We start from the raw sequence: 24,410 nt of genomic DNA, 5'->3' as shown, positions 1-24,410 counted from the left end.
ACGTGTACAGTTTCCCATCACATCACTGCTGCAAATGAGAACTGAAATGGAGCAGAATTAGACTTGATGTAGGATTGGACTCTCCATTAAGCAGCTATTAATATTTGGGCCCGTGTCTATTTGTCAACAGTTAATGCAATTCATTTATTCATTAAGCCAATAACTGTCTGGGTGACATATATGGAAAATGCGGCGCGGTCAGGAGTTTATCAAGTTTCTGTCTGTGTTTTATCCAAAGCGGCCGGCGTAATTGGATCAGTTATTCAATCAATTTGAAATATTTGATTACAATCAGATGTGCGGCATGCGTGGAGCAGAAAAGAGAAGGGGGGAATATGCCGGGGCAGATGTGAACTGTTAATCCTTTACCAGAGACATGTTTGTTTATTCATATGATCATTTGAATAAAACTGGGTTATTGAGAGTCTTTTTGGGGGTGAAATGAAATGAGATGTACCAGTATGCAGTGATTTAAGACTTCAGTATATTGGAAAAGTAACACTGACAAGCTCGACAAACAATCCTACTTATTTTTCATGATATCGTATCGACATAAACCTACTATAAACCATTTATCACAAGTTATTGACGTGGTTAAGTACATATTTATTGAAGGCCAACACATATTGTAATATTTATTAGACTACGACTAAGTAAGTGACATTGGCGTCGTTTCCTATTCTCATTGTCGTTAGTAACAAAAGACTCCACCAACTCTTTCAAAGCATAAAGTTAAAACTTCAAGGCTGAGCAAAAGCACTTGAAGTTGCAAATAGAAATAAACATGACGCCGATAGTCTGTGCCCTACTTTGTGAGGGATTTCAACATCATCGGCAGCCGAGTTGACTAAACTTCACTTCGGGCCGAGGACGAGCCGTGTTTGCGGATGACTCAACGTGATAAAACGCGTGACTCACTCCTACGGTAACTCACCTGAGCAGTCGGCAGACAGGTGTCATCGACGACTCACGCTCGTCACGGCATCGTCGCTAATGGGAAAGCGCCTCCGGGCTTTACACCTCGACAGGTTTGCCCAACGCGTAAAAAGGGATTTCAAAACACGGTTCATCTTCGATTGTCTTGAGTGAAAGTTCAAGCTGGATCGTATTGAGCTACATAATGCTCCTCCCTGCCTGGCTGTGTCTTTGAAAATACACACATCAAATCAGTGCGGGAAAAAAAAAAAAAAACGTGAGCGCCCCACTGTGCCTTTTCCCCCCCTCGCTGATAATGAGAACGCCATTGTTGTCTTAAGCTTCTCGCAGTTAGGAAGGAAAACAAGCGAGAGTACATCGCTCAAGGTGCCAAAAGAAAGATCTGCCAGCCCCCGTTTCTGGAAACAAAAAGAGAAAAAGCCGCGTCCTAGTTTCATGTAAAGTTAATGCCCCAAATGAGTAAAAGTCGTATTAAATTTGCTGGCTATCACATTTGTTTGACTGTGATTTTTTGCGTCGCACTACGCCGAGCGAGTGAGTGAGACGGATAGACAGCTGGAGAGCGAGTCGGTTTGTTGCCGTCCTCTACCCGTGGCAGTGTGAGGATATCTTTCACAGCAGATGCCAGTGAGAGGCAGATGCTTTTCATCTTCAATGAGACAAATTCAGAGGCACAGCTTTATTCTTTTCTCTTTTTTTTGCGACTTATTTTTTCCCCGTGTTGCCGAGCGGTGCCTCCCAGTGGACGCTGCGTGACGACTAGAGGTGCACTTTTTGGTACAGATTGTGAGGGTTTGGGGTGTATATTACAGTCACGTGATTGGCGCAGAGTGAACTGTGATTAAAAAAACGCCAATGTAATGAATAAAAGCTGAAAGTTCAGGCTGAGGGGCAAAGAGACAAAGGCTGAAGTGAACAGCACACGGAGCTAATGCTGCAAAATGCAAAATGAAGAATAAAATGAGTTATTTTAAGAAACTGTACTATACTAAGAGGCAGCGCTGACAGTACATTGAAGTTGTTATATGCATTAGTATCAAATAAAAGGCCTAGTACTGGAATCTGTACGCTTTTTTCAAAGATCACTCCGAAATGACAGTCATACCAGTCCATACTGCAATTATAAGTATATGCAAATGTGTTTTTTTTGCACTGTACAGATACACATTGGACATAAACTTGAATTGAACTGGCGTAATTGCTTCGGGAGGAAGATGACAAGGCCTGGTTGGGTTCTTTGAAAGTGAATGGGCCCATTTCTGTTTAGTTTCATTCTCCTCAGCCGCCCCCGTCACACAGAGGGCCCCGTGTATGAGCCGTCTTCTATCTCTGTAACGATGTAATTGCCGTAGTGTTATTTCTGACGATGGCAAGAAAGGGCAAGAAAAGAGTCGGTCAATTATGCCTACAATGCTCGCCCAGATTACAGCGAGAAGTCCCAATTAGCAATCAGAATAATTTATCATGGTCAATTAACTATCTCAAACGCATGATCTTAATTAATACATTGAAGCTGCAGCACGCAACTAATCTAATACTCCATGAGCGAGAATGACAAAGTACGTCATTCGGCCATATTGTCCGGGACGGTCGCGTCATTCGCCAGACACAATATGCTAAGTAACTCGATTACGCTTTTGTTCTTTAAGGCCTCCATGCACCAGCCACTTCGCCGCCCCGGCCCCAGCACGCCGGCACGCACAAAGTAGAGGGATTACTGTACCCCTTGTATTGATCGTTAGAAAATCTGATTTACTGATGAGCGTGACTAAAGGCCACAAGAAAGATGGGGGAATTCCATAGTAGTTCCCCGTTTCGACCGAAAGCATCAAAAACAGTTTAATATCAACAATCGGTATGCGAAAAGATAGCCGTGGGAGACAATGGAAGCTGTGTGCGTCGTTTCATGTGGGGAAATACGCGCAATCGTGACGCGTACAATTTGTCTAGCTTTGGAAACGGTGTCTTTCTTGAATAAAACGTCCCCCCCGCGCCGTGCGTAGATGTGTAGAGTTTGATAACTGGCACGCTTTGCTAGTTATTTTCTGAGTAATTAAAACAAGTGACAAACTATGACATTTTAATTGCCGCCAGACATTAATAGCAACCATTTATATTTATGGAACGTCCTAATTATTTTGGCATCTGCTATCGCAACGTAATTAGCAGAATAACTTTTGTAATGCTACGTCCACATACGTTAGCTTTACTTATGCCGAGTTGAGGTGACTTAAATACACGTCTCTTTGCACTTCTTAACCATTCACTGCGATGGAAGTATATTGACACTTGTGTAACTTAAGTCGTGCTGTAGGGGGTCTGAGGAGGAACAGCTCATTGCTATCCAAGACTTACTGTACTAGGAGACACTGGGCCCTGTCAGGGAGGTGGGTGCTTAAGAGCTTGGGGAGGTAATTAACATGAGAACAATGGGATGTAAACAGCAAAGTCGGCTAACTGTGGAGGACAAAGCGTCTTTCCGACGGCGGCGGGGGGAGGGCAGGCTAGCTCGCCGTGCACCTAACAGGATAGGCGCACATGGCTTGCGGTGTTGCGTGTCTGACGTGTGTGTGGCAAAGGAGCGGCCACCCATACAGAAGTCACAAACAGACAATAAGAGAGAGAGAGAGTGCACACAGGCTGAGTAAACACTAGCATTAAACTAACTACAGGTAGGATCGGCCCCCAAACAGCACTGTTCGAATTCAACCCACTCACGGCCCATTTTTACAGCCTAAAGAAAATGTATATAGCAAAAATACTGAACGCGTGGTGCAGGGAGTTATTGAAAGCTTCAATTCATTCAAAATGTGTGTAGGATAATCTTACTGTTATGCATGTTGTCAGGTTGGCATAGTAACTGCCACCACCGAGTTGGAATTGTGTGGTGATTGGACTGTCTATGTACGTTATTGTGGGGGTTTTGCATCTAAAATGTATTCATCCATAAAGGAGACAATAATGGCTGATCTAATCTAACATAAAAGATCGATGGAGTAACTAGTAACAGTAGAGATGTATTGTGTTGAACGGTTCTAAAATGTTAGATGTTTTAATTGTCTTTATATATCCTTTACACAAGAGTATACAGGTTCTCTTCACATAGTACATGCACCTTTTAAATGACTATCTGTGATATTAAAACACAACAGACAGAAGTCAAAATGTAATCGTTCTAGTAACAAAATGTGTCTTTGCGGTCCAAAAGCCATGTGGTTAGTAAATGAGAAGACAAACCCATTATTTATAGGTAAATAGTAGTCTTGCCGCTGATGGGGGGGAGCGTGCAAAGCCTGAGTAAACACTACTATTACGCTTAACTGCAGGTATCATCTCCCCAGCAGCTCTGCCCCATTGTTCCTGGCCACTCTCCATTTTACAGGGTCGTCCCCTAAAGCCGAGGGAGGTGTTGGCGGGACGGGGTGGTGATATACAACTGTCTGCGTTCAGGGGGGCTAATCACGGTCCCACTCCCGGCTCTGTAGGGGGGCGGGCGGGCAGGCCGAGGCAGGCAAAGGCCCCGTAAACACAGTTAAGAGCTGCGTTTCCACAGACGCCTTTTGGCCGCTGATTAGTTTTCGCCGGAGTGGTCCAGAAAGTGAACCCTGACACTTTCCCCCTACTCCGGCAGTGACCATTATACCACAGGGTCCCGGGAGAGGCGGGGCTGAGAGCTAAGGAGACTCATATTCTGCCCCAGCGAGCCAAAGTGCAGCATCAAGACATTTGGCCCTAATGGATTTCAGCCCAGGACAGAGCGCTGAGAACACACAGCAGTCTTGTTAGGATCCTCGACTCATAATGCCTTAAAAAAAAAGCGAATTAAACGTGCCATTAAAACACGATAAAACGATGTAGAAAACAAAAACGCCGTACAAAGCAAACGTTAATTCATTTAGAGCGGCTGAATCAGGTCATAGTGAGAATTTGAATTTCCACACGGCAATACCGACCAACGCGCACACGGAACTTCATTATGCAACATCGCCCCGACGTGAAATATATATGTGCTCGCGATTGATCTGAGGGAAGTTCAGTCGCTCTCTCTGCTGACCCACTTTTCAAAATACATGAACATGACTAGACAGGCAACTTATGTATTCCAGCCAAAACCTTCGTATATTGCAAGTATTAGTTGCTGTGCAGATTGTCTCAAGTATAGTTAACGGTTCACTTCTCTTTGATTCTACGAAAGCTGTCGACGACTTCATTTTACGAGGGTCATGTCCAATCAAAACGCCCCCAGATATGTACTCGCACTATTGCCACGAAGGTTTGTGCCATTTTTATTACCGGCTGAGTATTCAAAGCATGCGCAACCCAAATGTGTGATTTCAGCGTTTAGCACGTGAACATGACAGTGTTATTTATAGATTAAACAAACCGAAACAAGACACACGCTGTTGTTCGATTTACTGTACGACGTCGCTTAATGTACTTGATCACATTGAGCTAGTAGAGTAAGGAGAGTAAAGTTGAACTGTAAAAAAGGCAGATGAGGCCGTAAAGGTGGCGACGTTGGCACAGCTTCTGCTCTTTGGCTTTCTGGGGCAGCGTTGTAAAAATTGAAAGTGTAAAGTAACCAAATGAGGTTTTCAGGGCTCGCTGTACCGGGCGACTTGATGGCGCATGTCTTCTTTTCAGGCGCCCCAGCTAACAAAGACTAATGTCCTGTGACCTATTGAGTTTTACAGCAGTTGGGTTTACAAGCTGATTCCGTGGAGTTAATTGTTAACGCTTTACAACCTGGAAGACTGGGAGATCTTTGCCTTGAGTAGAGCCCTTTTTATTGTGACCTATAGCGTGGAAGCACACAGGTCGTCAATCACAACAGGCAAAGCGCTCGGGGAGGAGGGACGGCGAGGGGGATGACGCAGATGTAGACAAATTGAAACAGTCCATCTACGCGGACGTTTACAACATCTCCAAAAATAAGACCACGACTTTCCGGCCGTGATGCAAACTGTGACGCACGAGCCCAAACGCCGCCGCCGCCGCTGCTGCTGCCGTCGCACTGTGTCTCAATAGCGCGGCCGCTCATATCGCGCTAGAAGTCGATTAGCATTTAGCTCGCTTGACTGAACATTTAACAAACTGGGGCCGGTGTCATAAATTGCTGCTGGAGCCGCTCGGGATTTACAGCCGGCGCTGGGAGGGGCCACCAATCTTTTCGGTTGCAAATCAATCCGGGGAATGAAAGGTGATATGTATTACGGGGGCAAGTATTACGGGGCCGAGTATAGGAGAGACATAGCAGAGTGCCACTTCCATTTGAATTTATCGAGGAGTGATTATTGGCGTTGTCGAGTTGCAGTGCAAGGGGAAAATGGCCCCCGCCCGCCGCTACAATCGGCCGGGCAAAAGGGGCCGGCAATAAATCAAAATAGCGCAGTCAATGTTAAACGGACGTTCATCAAATAAAAGCAAGAGCGCGGCCTATACCTGGGCCAATCGTCCGGGTATAATGTATATGGAAAATGCTAATGGAGTATTGTTAAGCTGTTCGTTGAGGCAAGCGCTTGTTTCTCAGACGCCGTGCACTTTAAAGTCATCGGTCTCAAAATCAGAGCTAAAGCAGCCACTCTAGCTTTTATTTGACTACCCCTACGCCGCTGTCTTGGAAACTGAGGACGTTACAAAGAGACAACCAAGGCCGTCTCTTTAGTGTGGAGCACGAAGAACATGCGGTTGAAGTAGACGGTGGCAGAGCGGATTTCACATTTTGATAACAGGCTGAGAACCGGGGTGTTAAGATGGACTGGCTATGCACTTATAGCCTATATGTACAATTTCAACCAATATGCCGTATTTTCTGGACTATTTTCCGCGCCTTTTTTCATAGTTTTGGCCTGGGGTGCGACTTATACTTATACTCATATGTGATATTATTTGTTATTTTCACACTTGCAACTGCATTTCATACTCTGGACTAATGTCCGAAATGACCAGTATGACTCAGAAACCAAATTTAATATTTTAGGCATCCACTGGTTTGAATTCAGAGTGTTTAAAATCTCCTTCTGATGATTCATCCTCGTGTCCTCATGTCTGATTGTCTTTCACACTCCTGATTTCTTGCTTTCTCTTTCTCTTGCTTTTTATTCCCTTTGAACAATTGTAATAATATGTCGCTGTTACAACTGGGCCAAGCTGCAATTTCAAACAGCCCGGGCCCCAGATAAAACAAACCCTGATAAAACACGGCTTTGTGCCGCATTCAAGATGTCTCCGAGCAGCGACTGGCCCTGTTCTACTTTTAAAACTTGAAATGCTCGTTTGTTGTGGGTTTTATATGAATTACAACATAATGAAGTATGATTTTGCGACAACGGCCAAACATTAAATTGTCAACAGCGGCTCTTTCTCGACAGCAGATGCGCTCACATATATAAAACAGAAACACACAGGCGAGGCGAGGAAAGATGAGCTGCGACGTCGCCACTTGACGGTTTACTTGTGGACAGATGGCGCCATAAAATGACTAGGCAGGCGGCACAGAAGGCGCACACACACACACACACACACACATATATACGCAGGCACGCGGAGGACTTCTTAAACCGCCCCCCTCCCCGCCCTCTCCCCCCGGTCCTTAGGGTCCCCTCCTTCAGCACCGAGCACGGTCTGAGCCAGTGCAAAGGCAAACAGAGTGAAGGCATGTGAGAAGCTTCTGCAGATCAATAAGACAAACGCGCAACTGCTGTTTGGGACTTTTCCATCACCGCTGCTGCTGCTGGAGAGACGGGGAAGTGCATGAATTATGAATAAAGGCGCGGGATTTTTACAGTAATAACTTAGGACTGAGCAATAAATAGAGATGTCATCGGAATCTAAGTTTGGCGCCGCGATTGATGCGAGAGGAAACGAGTTTACGGCAATTTACGATTATTGACGGATTTAAATTTGAGAGGACAAAGTTTCAGAATGATAAAAACAGTCAACGAAAGTGAAGTAAGCATTTTCAGACTCATAAGTATAGGCTAAACTTAATAATTAGTATTTCTAGTCACTTCGTACACTAATAAGGGAAATTCTGACCATTTTGATCACAGAAAAATCGACAAAACAACTCAACATGGGCCAAAATGTCACAACAAGGCTGCACTGTCCTTCAAAGTACACCCCATTATCTAAACATACTCTATTCAAATATCAAATGGCGTGAGAGCTTTATCTCCGCTCCAAATCGCAATTCAAATACTACCGAGCCACATTTGCATAGCACTAGATCGTGACCTTGATACATCTGGATATTTACAAAAGTACTGCACATTTCGTGGCGTGTAACCGAGTATAGCAGGGGCGACGTGGAAGGATTCCTAGCATTCAGCAGGTGTCTCCACTGTTCTAAATCAATTAACTGCAGTGAGTCGGCGCTTAGGGTAGGGGGGCATTGTAAATCAGCTTGGTGTCGGGCCGGATTAGTCACTGTAACAGGCCGGGGCCGTGGATCAGCGCACAAGAGGCCAGCGTGGAGACTTTCCTGGGGCCCGTGTATAGGACCAAAGGAAAACACTTCAGTAATGTTCACAATGGGCGACAGATATAGCCCGCGGACGAGGATATTTCGGGAAATTTGACCGCCTGCCGAGTAGTTTTCCTTGTGTTTATGTGGTCAAACTTGTAAGCTGTAAAGTGCCGATGACTGCGACATATACACATAATAGTCTAATCTGTCATTTAAGGGCGAGATAAGATAAGAGGAACTTTATTTGTCCAACAATGGGAAAATTGTCAGTGCTGCAGCTCAAAGTCCAGAGCAGAATAATGAAAATGTGCAGTCAACATTTCAAACAACTAAACTAAAGAATATTTTAATAAATCTAAGATAGAAAATGTAGTAAAAAGGACAAAATACAACACTATGAGGCTACAAAACTATGATGTACAGTATGGGCACATATGACACACATAATCAACTATAACGTGGTCAAATGACAAACTAGGAATGAAATGTGACTTGACTTCATTAAAAATAAGCCAAGAAAGTCAATAAATTAAGTGTCCCTGGGTTATGCTAGCATGAGAGCAGTCGAACAACACTGACCCACATTTGAGCATAAAAAGAAGCTCTATACATTACGCTAATCGGATCTGGTTTACTTCAGACCGTTTATTACAGCCAATGTTCCACGAGAAGTTCTCACGGGATCGAACTCTCTCTAAACTCAGAGCAATTTGTTCCCAAACACGCAGATTGTAAAGCAGACTTGTTTGAGTTCAAAAGTCCAAAATTAATATTCAAGCCGTTTCAGTCTAGCTACTTTTTCGCTTACTTATTCTGGCGGCGCGAGCTTTGGCAATGGGAGGTTTGTTAAAATTCAACCGACGGCTCTCGGTCTACGACGTTTAATTGCTCACTTTGTGGATGATGCGTACGTGTCGGACCTGCATGTTCAGACACAGCTCTTATCACATTACCGCCGTTATACCGAGATGTACGACAAAGTGGCTTTCACGGACGCTACTTTCTTACGATACCTCGGAGGGTGTTCAGTGGCAGCCGTTTAGAAGCCCCGGCCGTAATAATAGTGCGAGAAGAGTCCAAGGTACAAGGAGCAGTGTGTTGACACAGGGAAGGGTTAGACTAACTAACAGAGGGCTTAGAAAAGCACCTCCTGTGTAATCATGCCTTTGTGGTGGGAAACTAAAACACTGTACCTGGTGCTGCTGCTGAGACAAAGCATAAGGCTCCATTTAGAAACCAGAGAAGAGCTTCGGAGCACATTTTAAAACCGCACACAGACGCAGGTTATTCTGGGAAACTGCATTTTTTGTGTGCAGAAGCAAGTTGGTGCTCCTGTTCTGAATAAGACTGGAGAAGATTGATCAAAAGTTACATGCAAACAGTCTAAAAGTTGTTCAATGCAATCCGCTTTTTGGGGAAAATATCAAACTTTAAACATCAGAGTTTAGCACTAACAGCTCCTACTCTTTATCTTAGTTGAAACTTGAGGCAGAAACATGGTAACAACCTCAGTTAAGTTAGTTAATCTCACACTGTAGTGGTCTGGTATGGCACAATTCTAAAGAAATTATGTTAGCAACAAGAAAGGCTTCAAAACTGGATTCTAAGCAGCAAAATAAGAAGTATAAAAGTGCTTATTGAAACAATACCATGGCCAAAACACAATGAATGGAAAAGCGGGTATGAAACGTACATTGTATAACAGCACTCACAAAACAGTGTGCTATTCTTGGAAACCACCTTTTAGCAACAACAAAAAAAGACTTTGGCAGCAGAGAGAAAACCCCAGGACGGCTGCTCTCCCCGAGTGCCTTAAGACCGCAGAGCTTTAGCACGGGTTAGTTACCATTGCAAATGTGGAGGAGAGGGAGGATCCCCCGAGGTCCTAATCCTGGCACTTCCCCAGCCCTCCTCTGCTGAATCCAGACGCCGATCCTCTCAGCCCAGACTAACCGGTAAAAAGGAGGCAGCTTCTTCTAATAAGCCGTCAGTCTAGCCCTCTCACTCGCAGGCCGGTCTGTTGGAGCAGATGGAACCATATATCCCCCATGGCTCTCCAGAGGGCCGGAGGATTTAAAATGTAAAAGAGACCGGCGGCAGAAGGGCAGGCTAACGTTGATAAAGGGCAGCAAAACTCCCATTTTAGCCGGTGTTCATTAAACAAGTGCGGCATGCCCATAAAGCTATCGCCATCTATGGAGCGATAAATTAGAATGATCCCTGGTCATCCATACAGGAGCCCATATTTCACAGACCGTACAAGAGGGCGATATACTGCACACGGGGAGAGCTCGACAGGATAGAGGTGGCAAGATTTAAACTAATGGGTCTGTTAGCTTAGGGAAATAAAGACATAGTATGTGCCGTGCTAGCACAGGGCTGAAACAACTGGACTGACCATGACAAGTCCTCTATAAAACCATAAAACCATAAATCGCTCATATTTTTGATTATTATTGTCATTGTTATCTTGACTATACAGACTAAAAACACATAAAAAAGAGAGACATTATTATATATTTCCCCATGTGGGACAATTAAGGAATATCTTATAAAGAGATAGATATATTTCGGTTTTGTTTAATAATGTATTAAAATGCCCCAATGTGCAGTAGAAATCATTTTTTGACAAGCTGCCTAACAAAAAACTACAAACGACAACTTAAATAATCATTTGCTGCGGTCCTACAGACATACACATATACACACATACATATATACAACACCAAACCAAACTACCTGTTCCTAAACCTAATCCTTAACCTTAAACTGATTGTGAAAAAAAAAAAAATTGTACAAGCCAAATATAAGTGGAGACGTTTGTGTTCATCCTATCTTAAAAAACAAGGATTAAAAGTGTGCCACTACAGCGAACCAGCTTGTACTTTGTCACTATAGATTATTCAAATATCAATACCAACAGTTCAAAAACACAACTTCCCCGTCACTTTTCTAACTGGAACTTCAGCCACCTCGGACCTCGCCATTACTTCTGCACGAGAATCATTACGGACGCATAAACCAACCAGTCCCTCGGTCCCACGGTTTATTCATTTCCTGTGTGGACACTTTTATTCAAGTCAATTAAACCTCCAATATAATTTCGCCGTTGCTCTTTATAAACGACGGCGTGGCGCCCGCACCGGAGCAGAGTCGAGCGCTGAACCTTCAAACTTCTTAATCCTGTCGTGGACCGGAAAAAGCAATTTGTTTTGTTTGTGTTAAATTAGCCGCGCCTTTTTCCCACATGAAGTTGACCAGAAGTGAGGTTGATGCAGAAGACTTTCTCTGCTTCCTTCACCTCACGCCACCTCGCAGGTAATGAGAAAGTATCCGGGCAGTGGGGTCTTTTGTGGAGATCCGGCCTCGTCCTCCATCTTGGAAGGGGCAGACTGATGGACAGGACGAGTAAGGAACAGAGGCTCGACACGGCTGTGAGCGTAAGTCCATTTTTTTATGTTTTTTTACCCAGCTGACCACCGGGATCTGCTTTAACTGACAGGCGGGAGAGGCAACACGACCACCTGCACTCCTCCAGACGCCCTCATTATGAATCCCTCGCTGAGACCGACCTCTCTGGCCCGAAGCTCGACGGGCCTTCCAGACATTGGGGTGATGGTCAGTTTCAAGATGCAGTATATGCCCCTCGTTTATGACTGTGGCCGGGACAAATGCTCAACAAGAAGCAGTTTTTTTTCAAACAAATAAACGGTAATTGTGTTGTTTATGTTTCCCACACCCAATTTTCCGACCCCTTTGCAATTTCTGGCGCCCCTCCTGGAACAGTGGACAGTGGAGAGTGAAAATGACCATGCTCGGTAGTATAAAAATGAACTTTTGGATGCCTTTTTCATGTTTTTTCTGTTTGGTGATAAAGTAAAAGTCCTTTCTTTGTTATACGGGACGAGTCAAAGCGTTTCGACAGATGCACCTTCACCATCCGTGTCAAAGATCGTTTTTGTCTTTAAAAACTCTCTTTTTTTTAATACTGTATTTAAGAGATTACTACAACTATCCGCCACGATACTGTAAAAGGTTGAATCCGCCTGTCGCCCAATCAAACATGACAGAAGCCGGTCAATGGAAGAAACGGGGAGAGAAACGTGTCCTAAAGATGCAATCAACAGCAGCACAACTGAATCATGTCACCCGAAAACATTGTAAACTCTGATGGAAACTACATTCCTGGTCAGATATGAATGGTTGAAATGAGGAGATTCCCAAACACTGGGCTGTGTAATATGACTGTGCTATGGATGTACAAACTACACAGACAATTACAAATGTTTTATCCCATTTTATCCCGTTTTTAGTTACAAAGCTAAGGAAACTGTACAGCAGAAATCACCAACCAGAAGACACATTCGAGCAAAAGTACGACAAAGCCCTTCATACGTGACCTATTTACATTCTACTCCATTATTTTCCTTAGACAGCAGTAATGGAATTCTTCTATGCCGTTTTTCTTCTTAATTATCACACATCAAAATCTCATACAAATCCTGTTCTACTTTTTGCAAATCTATTTCTTCGGCAGAGATGCATTTTGCAACAAATAAACGCATATAAATAGTTGTAAAAATGCACTTTAAACATAATTGAGCCCAAATATCTGTAGTTTTGGGAGTCTTTTGCAGCCTGTGACACCCATATTGAAAGTAGCCTGTTCCACCCGTCTCCTCGCAGTGTTATCGCTTCGCCTCGTCCCTTTCCCCCACAGCATCCACCTAGTTATTCTGAAATGCGTAGTCCTCAGAAGACTTATTTATACCCTCTCCCACACACGGTATATAGCCGCATAGATAGGATCTACCTGCAGCCGAGGCGGCCTCCAGACTATCAATTACCAGCAGTGTGAGCCGCCGCTGGACACGTATGCAAACTGTACGTACACATTTACCGGGACACGTCCAGGCAGGGGCGTCTGCAGAAGCCTCGACGTGGATTATTAATACCGTGGTGTGGATGCGACTGCCACAAAAACAAAAAACCTGCCACAAAAACAAAAACCCTTAAGACGCTTATTAGTTTCAGGCGACCGATGTCACAGTCACACAAGAAAAGTGAAGAAAATCATTGGGAAAAATAGGTCAATATTTCATAAGCGACGGAATTTTTTCAACTGGGAAAGCTGTGACTCTGGTTGGAGGAAAAGAGGTGAAAGCAAAACACACTTAATTTGTTTGACATTGTTCATAATGCATGCGATGTATAAATGCGTCAAAGTGAATCCAAGGCAACAATGTGGTGTAATTCCTCATTCGTCCAGGGGTGGCAGTGTGTTTTAATCATGTAGTAGATAAAGTGCCTCTAACAGATTGGCCGACTAAGTTTTATATATTTCAAATGTTGCTAAAAATTCAAAAAAATGTTATTCCAGAATTTTATTATATTTCACTTCCTGTTTGCAATTGATGACATCACACTAGGAAATGACCGAGCAACACTGAGAAAAAAACAAAAACAAATTCATCTAGTGGCACTTTTTTTTCTATTTGACAATGAAAATATATGAAAGCACTTTTATTTTGTTGAATTACTGTTTAGAATGTCAACAAAGTAGTTTATTTTGTGTAAATTATGTATAAACCTTGAATTGAGATGTAACTACTGTGTTCTGACATTTTCTACAGATTTTTCAACTTTTATCCACAAATATCTACTTGATTGGTGTAAAACTATAATTTATATCTACAACAGGTATAAACACAGCAAATAAAGTCAAAATTAGCCAATCGTAAAAACCTGTCCTACCCACTTTAATACAGATATAGCTAAATTGACATCACACCCCACATATAATAACTAATACAGTAACTTTCTTGTACAAACCTGTTCTGTGTCAAAACTACATATAAATATCTCTCTTTGCCAGAAACATGAAGCCAGCAGCCATCTTTTGACACATCGCATTATAAGGTTTCAAAAAGGACCTGGACTCGCTCACAAAAAAATATATGGAGACGAAAAGAGCCAGACATGGCGGGGACGTTTGTCAAATCTCACTAAAAGCCCACCTATCTGCCCCCGAGTGCTGAACTCCTCTGCGCTCCAGTCCATTTGCGCCGCCACGACCGCTGATGTGCTCAAAAAAGAAGACGTCCCTAAATTCCTCCTGACGCGCCATCTAAGTGTGTGACAGCGATTAAAGGGAGCGGCGGTCCCCTCGGCGTACAGGGACGGGGGGACGGGACGTCACTCACGGCCCCGCATCGGCCCCACGACGTCCAAAGTGCTTCTGTCAGGTCCGCAAATGAAAAGCCATCACCGCCAATGCGCCAGTCATAAAGCCCCGCTCGCTCAATGGGCCGCTTTAATGCCGCCGTGCCAGCTCCGGTTAAGGCAGGAGGAGCATATTTAGGTTTAACAAGTCACTTTGGATTTACTTTAGCTCTTTAGCGAGTCTCCTGGGAGCGACCGACAAAAGGTGGCAAACCGTGACCGGAGATAAAAAAGGAATTTGTTAGTTTTTTTGCTAGTTTTAAGTGGGAAATGCAAGAATTGGGTGGATGATATCTCGTTTCAGTTATCTTCTGACATGAATTTATAACAAAAATGCCATTCTAAAAACACAAAATTAGCTTTATGGAACTCTACAACAGCATCGACGTCGACTGAAACTGAAGAATGTGAAGAGGAGGTGATACATTTAGACAGTACAACAACAAAAAGACAGTGGCGGGCCCCTGTCAGGTCTTTCCAACAGTACTTTCTTACTTGACAATTGTCACTATTCTGGAGATCTCTCTTGCTTCATTTTGACAGACAGAAGAAGAAGAAGTTGAAGCCAATTATCGTCCCGTTGCAGTCACCCCGCTCCATGTCTTCCGTGTCCGCCGTCTCAAACTTCAAAACAGTTGCACTTGTCTCTCAAATCCACTTTCTCGAAAACCTTTCAACGCTTTCCCAGGTAATAATCTGTTGTGACGTGACGGGTGACTTCTTTATGTTTTCCCCTGAAACGCAAAACTCCCAGTTCCAGTTAAACCTGAGGAATTATTACAGCGTTTTCATTTCTCAATCAATTACAAACCTCCGTTGATGGCTTACCGCGTGTTGAGCAATACACTTGGAAGTAGATGTTTGAAAATGCCAAGTTATCAGTTAGCATCGAGGTTTATTCAGCAACTCACATAATACAGAATGGTTTTCGTGTTTGTAGAGGTCTAAACTACAGCGTTAGCCAGTTTTCAACAGATTAAGACATGACATTGCGTTGTTGGCAGAGGAGATCATGTTGCTTTTGTGGTTTGCTAATTGTAACCACTTGAGTGCGATTAGTCACATAATTCCGTATATTATAAACTTTCCGATTGTGGCCTGCAGTGTATAACGGGCTTCTACCTTTCCAATCGTCCCAGTGCAAACCCATCGCGGAGGAGCCGTGGAAGCCTCTGAAGTGAGCCGTTGCGCCAGTACGGCTGAGATCATTAAGGTAACGCGTCCGGGTCAAAAAGCTAATGAATGTGCATGCGTAATCGACTGTACGGCAGCGCTCTTCGTGAGGCGAAAGGCTCCCGAGACACTTGCCCATCACCATAAAAACCATCATCGCTCCGACCAACGCGTCCAGGCAATATGTTATAGACACAGGGCATTGCAAAAAAAGGTGGACTTTCAATGAAAATGTGAAGGGAAAAATAAAATCATCTTCACTAACACGACATGTACTACGGTTTGTTACGTGTGCAGTTTGCAGATAGTGCGCTGATATGGGAAAGAATCAATCTAAATGTGATGTGTTCATCCCGGAGACACGTGTCATGCTGCAATGTCAAATAAATATGAGAAAGAGAGTCTGGAATGCTAAGTATATGGTCTGTAATTTATTTGTGATTTGAATGCATTTTTCCTGTTGTGTGAAGCACTTTGAATTGCCTTGTGTAGGAAATGTGCTCTACAAATAAACTTGCCTTGTCTTGCAGCAGCCCAAACTGTTTTCTTACTTTCCTACATCCTTTTGTGGTCAATAAAACATTTGAAAGTTAGATGCAGACAGCCCTAAGATGCTTTTATGATGTCTTTGTACAAGGGCAACACTAATTTTATTTTGTCACAATGTTTTGGCTTGATCACCAGACGAACGCGGCACAAAAAACACGATGTGAGTTTTACGTGCATGGTGCAGGTCATATGCATTTTCATTCCATATGCACCACAATTTTGATCATTTTACATTTTACCAAATCAAATACCAACAATTCCACAATAGAGCATGTCAAGCCTACATTTGTCCGTCACATTTGAACCAGCAAATGTGATTTTTGCATAAACCCCACTCGACTAAACCACTTATTCCCACTTTTGCCATTTCACTAGATTTTGAGCAGTTCTCCGGCCTGACTGGTGGCGACGGCATCCGAGTCTCCCATGTTTAGTAATGTAGAGGCAACCCCTTTATCAGCAAAGAGATTTGTACGGAAGAGGCAGGGGATTAGCCGTCAAATTACTAGGCAGACAGCGTCCCCGCTCGAGGTTGTGGAGCGTAATCGCCGGGGCTGAAGAACAGATCCAGATAACGGTTTTGGGACTGGTGCAGTGGGTACTCCATACTCCACACGCTGCATCAAATATATATGATCTCCGTCTCATCGCGGCACTTTGAGATCTTCTTTTAAGCATATCTTAAGTGTTTTGTTTTTGCTCGCTGCATGAGGGAACTCACAGAGACAACACGGATATTAACAAAAAAAACTGCACTTAATCAGTTATTAAGTGCCATTTTCTAGCAGCGTACAGTCAAACCAAGCTGCTTTCTCTAAACTGCTGTATCTAAAATAACCAGAACGTTTCTTATGCAGTGATTGGTCAGAGAAAAAGCCAACACAATTCCAAAATATCTTCTTCTGAGAGATAATAATCATGTTCTTAAATGTACATATACCGTATTTTCCACACTATAAGGCACACTGTCGTTTTTTGAGAAAATTAAAGGCTTTTAAGTGCGCCTTATAGTGCGAACAATACGGTTTCGAAATGGTCTTCTCACTGAAAACTCATCTTATCGTTTCATCTGTGCTTTGGTCCGTCCTGAACCCGTGAAGTGACTTTTGAGTGTCACAAAACGCACTATACACGTGTTATGTACTATTACTTTTCTCTGTACTGTCCGTTTCCTGGCAACCAATTCAACAGATGCGCAATATTCAATAAATATTAGTATAGCTAGTCACTAATGACACACAACTGTCTGATAAGTACGACGGAACAGAGTTGTAGAGGAGCAGTTGTTCTCAGAATCCGTTTGCAGAAGCCTCGGCCACAGTTCCTTCCATTGTCACCTCTCGGCCCCTGGTTTAAACAAGCGGACCCCTCCACACACAGAGACTACCACCCCCCCCGGAGACACAGGAATGTTTCATCAACGCCTCGGCCCCCCGGCATCCTCGCAGGTTCCGCCGTGGTCCGACAGCCTCAGCCGCACTATAGATAAATCAGGCATTATAATGAAACCCAAATGAATCTCCATCCATCTTCGCTCCAAAACAAGGCGAGGGGCCCCGGAGTTTGGCAGGAAGAAGAGTAATATCCACTTTCCAGGTCGAAGGAACAAGGTGAGAAAGAAATACTTACTACATATTAAGTACTGCTGGCAACGACACGATGCATTTAGCATTTAGCAAGGGTTAGCACAGCGAGGAATGCACTGGAAGCGATCGTAAAAGCAGGAGTCATATTGAACACATAAACCAACCAACACGAGTTACAAGAGTTTAGTTGTCTGACCAGCCGTTCCCAACATGTTTTGACAGACTACTTTACAAAACCGTGTGAGGGCGGAGTTTAGAGCAGAGACAGAACCAATCACATAAACCCAGAAGTGTCGCAAACAACGCCACACGCTTAACCGGATATTACGTAGCCCATGTCAACAAGGCGTGTTCCGCGTTGATAGATTAAACTGTTTCCAAATCCAGTTGGAAGAGTGGCAAAAAAGTCCTTTTTCAACAGAAATGCCTTCAACGCAGTTTTTTGCTCTGTTTTTAAGGATTTGATACTTTCCTGATCGTTCAAGCCGAAGCGAGAGCAGAAGTAAACACTCGGTCACGAGCCGGGTCAAGAGCCGGGTCCGCCATCTTGAATGTTTTGGAACGGGGGTGGAAAGCAACTTCCGTATCTTCATTGTGACGCGTTAAAACCTCCGCCTGGGATTGGGTCGGGCGATTAACGTCCGACGACTTCATTGGCTCTGACTCGGGTTCCAGACCCTTCCGCATTTGAACAGAATGTGGGCGGGGCTGGCAGGTCAGGCAAAGAGTTTAGTGCTCCATGTAATTATGTTTATTTACCTACTTTTAATTCAAAGTGTACTCTAAAACGCCACTGCATCATTACTCAACAGATCAAACACCTTTTCTTTTCTTTTTTAAGTAGTATTATTAATCCTTTATTCATACAGATCAGGCCTCTGGAAACTTAATGTCTTATTTTAAAGAAGGACCTGACAATTACCTCCACCTCAAGTATTCAGACAGCAAACTGGAGAAAAACTGCTCTTCTACCTCAAAGTAGATAACTTCAAAAATCAAATTGAGCTTTTTCCTTGGTCCAGTTTGTTACATGGCGTCAGTGATATAACGGATAATGAAAAACATCACGTAACAAATACTCAAACCTGCCATTACTAAAAGCAGCACATGCACACTCACTGCACGAAAGAAAAAAAGGTGTATTTGAATGAGACCGGGTGTGTAATGGAAAGACATTTTAGCGAAAAGGAAATGTATGTTCCCATTGAGAGGTTTGGCTCACTTCAGCCAAAAGCACAAGAAGGTCTCTTACGCCCAACAAGAAGGCAGATGTCGTACGGGCTAAAGGCCTTTGTAAGGACGCCATATTCATCAAACAAGTGCAAGAATAGTTCAACAATTTCTTAAAAAGCGCTCTCATCTAAAACGTCAGAGCCTTGAGGTGTGTGTACATGCAGACAAAAGCAAAGGTTATTTCATCGAGGAAAAAATGATATTCTTGTCAAAACATTGATGATTTTAGTGGTAAAAGGGACATTTTGCCTGAACCTTTTTCCTCGGTAACTGTCACTGTGAATGAGGGAGAGTCAGAAGAGAAGACGTGTCAGATTGGGGAGCAGAGCGTGCCAATCACAGAGCTAACGCATCAGGCGGAGGGTTTGATGGACATTGCGCAGAGCCGGGTCCTATCGCTGCTCCAGCCCCTCGCTGCATAAACATGTTATTTGGTAAAGAACAGGAGATTGACAATATTACGCCTTGTCATCATAAAACACTTCTGACCTTGTCACCGCCAACAAACCAATGCGCCTGACACTAGACCCATGAAAAATCTTCCCGCCGCTGACATTTTTAATTCCGAGCGCCGACCATAAACAAAGCTATTTGGCAGCTTTTGCAACAGTGCAGTGAACTTTAGTGACCCGAGCGGAGCGACTCATACAGTATGCAGCAGAGACAAACGCCTCGACACCACTGCCTTCACAGCCATTGATCTGTGATTGTAAGCAACATCTTTCATGTCCCAACTGGGACAAGAGTGATTAAGCAAATCCATCATGCGTTAACAGGCCATTACACATCATCCAATTCACCGATGATGAGAAATCAAGTCCAATGGAAAAATCTATATGCTCAGCCCATAATTACTTTGGAGAAATCTGGAGGGGAGATTGAGTGATTGACTGCTGCGCTGCTGCAGAGGCACTTTTCTACAGGAGGAAAGGCTGGAGGCGAGGCGACCTCTAATTAACAGATATGTTTGCTCTGAGAATCTAATAAGGCCCAAATGGACACTGCTGCTTCCTCAGGTCACTTCCTGGACATGTCTTAATGTGTCTCTGGGACATGAGCAGAGGCAGAATGACTGCTGTGAGTGAAGAATGCTGGGTCGATGGCCTGTGTGTCGGAGGTAAGGCCGAGCGACCTGAGGGTCAGCCAATGAGCGCTCAGGTTGTTTAAACCAGGGACCCGAGCCACACTTTGTGTCTTGTTTGTTGAAGCTCCAGAGCAGCTGAGAGGACATTTTAGCAGCAGTAGTCCAGTACAAGTCCAGCTTAGGTTTCGCTCCAAGGTCACCCTTATAAATCATGTTCACTCCCACCTCACCACGAGCGGGGCAGAGTCAGAGGTGCAGAGTCACAGCACTGGATCATCACAATCAATAATTATACACAACATGCAAATTATGAACACAGGTTTTGCACCGAGAGAAAAACAATGGCTCTGTTTGCTGCAGGTAGAACTTCTGAGGAATAAAAAAAGCCCTCTAAACTGGAGCGTCAGGTCTGCCCTGCACTCGCTCCAAACTTATTACAGCTTCGGTCAAAACAGAGCAAATGGACATTTCTCTCAGAAACAACAGCTCCTTTTGTTGAGCAACAAACACATTGTGCAACAGCTTTTTTTTTAACTTTTTTATGACTAACAGCACAAGACGGACAAGATTCAACCTTTGCTTATAAACTTTCTTTATTACATTCTAAAAAAGACACATAATACTTCATGTCACAAAACAGGGAGATTCGGAGACATTTCCGTTGAGACATGTTTGAACATAAGTTAAAGTCAAATCTATCCGTTTTAATTACACATTACAGACCTCATATTGCAGGCGAGACTTCAGAGGGGCTCGTTGACGGATCATAAATTGTGACTTTGAAAAGTTTCGCCCCAATTATCTGGGATTTCAAAGCATTTCTGTGTCTGCTCCTCACTCAAATTCTTCTCGCTGAAACGTTAGCCTCCAGATTGCCCAGGGAGATAGAGACAACTGGAAAAACAGGTCGCTTTGGCCCCGGCGCAGGCCTTTAACGCCGTAGAGCAGCACGGCGCCTCACCTTAGCAGCGGTAGCTAGGGGACATTCTATGGGCCCTCTATTCAAAGTGCTCTGAATAAGGAAGGGGAGGGCTCGCACCAGACAGGGCAATTTGCCAGAGAGCCAGCCAATAGAGCTAAGCCAAGACGAGGTTAACTATTGTTTTGGCTTAACAAGCAAGAGTGAGCAAGGACAAAGGGGAGCGCGGACAAAAGAATCGGAAGAAAATACCTGACCATTGAAGTGTAGCACATCAACTTATTTGGTAACTTTTGTGGGAAGAGTCAATTTGTTAAGGTATGTTTTGATTGAGAGAGGACTTTCTTCATGGAGGAGCTGCTCCCAAGTCACGTCTGGGGTTTTAGGGGTTAAACATGCACTTATTTATTCCTTGAAAAGTCCTTTATTCCTTCAAAAAAAAGTCAAGTAAAATCAATAAAACTAATTTTGTTAAGAAGTCTATGGGTTCATCTAACAAATACTGCTGAGACATCTTAACTGGGTGAAAAGTGTATGTGGAAATCCAATGTGTTGAATATTAATATATTATAAACCAAGGTAAAAGTTGTGTTTAAAGTTCAACATATTGACAAAGTGACTTACAAAATATTGAGCTGCATTTTGATCAGCACAGACATAATTATTCTCACACATGTAGTGAATAGTAGTTATTTTAATGTGTTCAGGGATATCAGAAAAATAACACATGTTAAGTTGTATTGTTTTATTAATTGTAGCTTTATAGGTTAAGTTTAGAGAAATAACACGTGTTAAGTTTTATTGTTTTACTAATTGAAGCTTTTTAGGTTAAGTTTAGAGAAATAACACGTGTTAAGTTGTATTGTTTTATTAATTGTTGCTTTATAGGTTAAGTTTAGAGAAATAACACGTGTTAAGTTGTATTGTTTTACTAATTGAAGCTTTTTAGGTTAATTTGAGAGAAATAACACGTGTTAAGTTGTATTGTTTTAATAATTGTTGCTTTATAGGTTAATTGTAGAGAAATAACACATGTTAAGTTGTATTGTTGTATTAATTGTTGCTTTATAGGTTAATGTTAGATTTGAGTAAGTGCCTAAAAGTTGAGCTAAGTTCACTTTTCATGAAAATGCACCTGTACTGTTGCTGTGCAGCTCCTCTGTAGTGAATTGTATTGAAGCAGTGTAGACTTTGCACTTACCAATGCATGTCAGTCTGGTCCGCTCAAGAATAAATCCTCTTTTTACTCCCTTTTATTCCAAAGTTAGACAATCCAATCCTTGACGAGGAAACCTAGCGATATCCACAAATCCTGTAACCACGTCTTATGAAAGGAAACTAAAAGAAAAACAATAAAAACACCGGCTTTCCTCCTCTCTCTAAGTCCAGCGATCGTTTGTCGATGAAAGAAAAAAAAAAAGATTTAGTCTCCGCTGCCGATGCGTCCCGAGCCGCGTCTGTGGAGCGCAGCAGCTTTACGGAGAGGTCCTTCCTTGGCCGCGCTGGTTCCCACACTGAGCGGCGCTTCTGGGGACGGCCCGGGAGAAGCCAAACCCCCCGCGTGATGTCAGAGGAGTAAGGTTTCACCAGACGTGGGGGGAGGACGGGGGAAAAGAGGGCGGGACAAGGAGGACGAGGAGGAGGAGGCAACGGGGCCCTACCTTTTTGAACTTTGACCAATCACAGACTATTTTCAGAGCTCACCTGAATGCAGAAAGAGCGGGGAAGAGAAGGAGTACACGTGATGGGTGTTCTTTTTGGAGGCTTAGAGAATCCATTATGTGTTATCTGTGATGTTTGTTCGACGGAAGAATGTGGAGCTAAGTAGAAGGTGCTGAGAAGTGGGACTAAACCTGGAGACTGACTTTGGGCTCAGCTCAAGCGAGGAATAACCGAGAATGACGTGTATTTGTCCTTTACGTTCTGATAAATAAAACTTGTTGCATGCATCTTACATTAAAAACATATATATATATATACATATATACACTTCACTGTTGAATATCACTTGTATCTATTCATAGGTTGTGTTATAGGTGCAATTTTAGGGAGGACTCATCATTTAAAATAACATACCGTATTTTCCGGACTATAAGTTGCACCTTTTTTCATAATTTCTGGCCGGGGTGCAACTTATACATATATTTAGATACTTATACTCCGGAGCGACTTATATGTGATATTATTTGTTATGTTTTTTTCTTCTGGTGCTGGACTTATAGTCCGGAAAATACGGTATTTGTGGATGAAACTGCCTCTACAGCCTTAACTCAAGTACAAGTAAAAATAAATACATTGAATTGGATAAAAAATATTATAATAGTCATAGTAAATCATAGAAATAATTTACTTTCTGCCACAAATGATTAGCGTTAATTATATATGCGCTTTAAGAGAACATTATGGGGGCCCAGGGGGACTTCCGCTAATACAGGAATAAGAATCAAAAAGCATTAAGTCGTAGGCAAATATCCTCGCAATCCTCCCGCTTCAAACGGCTTGAGTTTGGAGTCGGAGGCGAGCGCACACACACAAACTCCGACACAATGGCTTCCTCAGTCCCCGCGGTCAGACTTTGCTAGCCACGGAGCTAATCATCCACAACAGATGTTCAGAAATGTTCACTCGGATTTATGACGCCGCTCGGAGGAACAGCCAAGTCAGCCCCTGGTGCACTTTTTCTCCTCTGTCTCCACAAGGACAAGGGAGAGACAGGGGGGGAGACAAGAGGGGGAGAGAGAGAGTGAGAGAGGGGAAGAGACATGCAGGGAGAGACAGAGGGAGAGACATGCAGGGAGAGACAGAGGGAGAGACATGCAGGGAGAGACAGAGTGAGAGACATGCAGAGAGAGACAGAGGGAGAGACATGCAGGGAGAGACAGAGGGAGAGACATGCAGGGAGAGACAGAGTGAGAGACATGCAGGGAGAGACAGAGAGAGAGACATGCAGGGAGAGACATGCAGGGAGAGACATGCAGGGAGAGACAGAGGGAGAGACATGCAGGGAGAGACAGAGGGAGAGACATGCAGGGAGAGACAGAGTGAGAGACATGCAGGGAGAGACAGAGGGAGAGACATGCAGGGAGAGACAGAGGGAGAGACATGCAGGGAGAGACAGAGTGAAAGACATGCAGGGAGAGACAGAGTGAGAGACATGCAGGGAGAGACATGCAGGGAGAGACAGAGGGAGAGACAGAGGGAGAGACATGCAGGGTGAGACAGAGTAAAAGACATAAAGGG

At 43.6% G+C, this 24,410-nt stretch overlaps 1 protein-coding gene across 14 annotated transcripts in view; it reads right to left on the bottom strand.

Moving 5' to 3' along the window:
- Positions 1–24,410, bottom strand: part of LOC140356045 (receptor-type tyrosine-protein phosphatase F-like) — a 308,485-nt gene that overhangs the window by 201,269 nt on the left and 82,806 nt on the right. The window contains exon 1 of one of the 14 annotated variants that reach the window (XM_072440742.1): positions 22,372–22,537. The exons of the other annotated variants lie outside the window; for them this stretch is intronic. The gene's annotated coding sequence lies outside the window, so the exon portion shown is untranslated. Of the gene's footprint in view, positions 1–22,371; positions 22,538–24,410 lie in introns of those variants that run through there. 14 annotated transcript variants of the gene reach the window in all.

The sequence above is a fragment of the Eucyclogobius newberryi genome, unplaced genomic scaffold (assembly GCF_026437365.1).
Source record: "Eucyclogobius newberryi isolate DKJ021-1_F unplaced genomic scaffold, fEucNew1.0.hap1 SCAF_12, whole genome shotgun sequence".
In the NCBI taxonomy this organism is placed as follows: Eukaryota; Metazoa; Chordata; class Actinopteri; order Gobiiformes; family Gobiidae; genus Eucyclogobius; species Eucyclogobius newberryi.
This window is presented reverse-complemented; position numbering and strand designations above follow the sequence as displayed.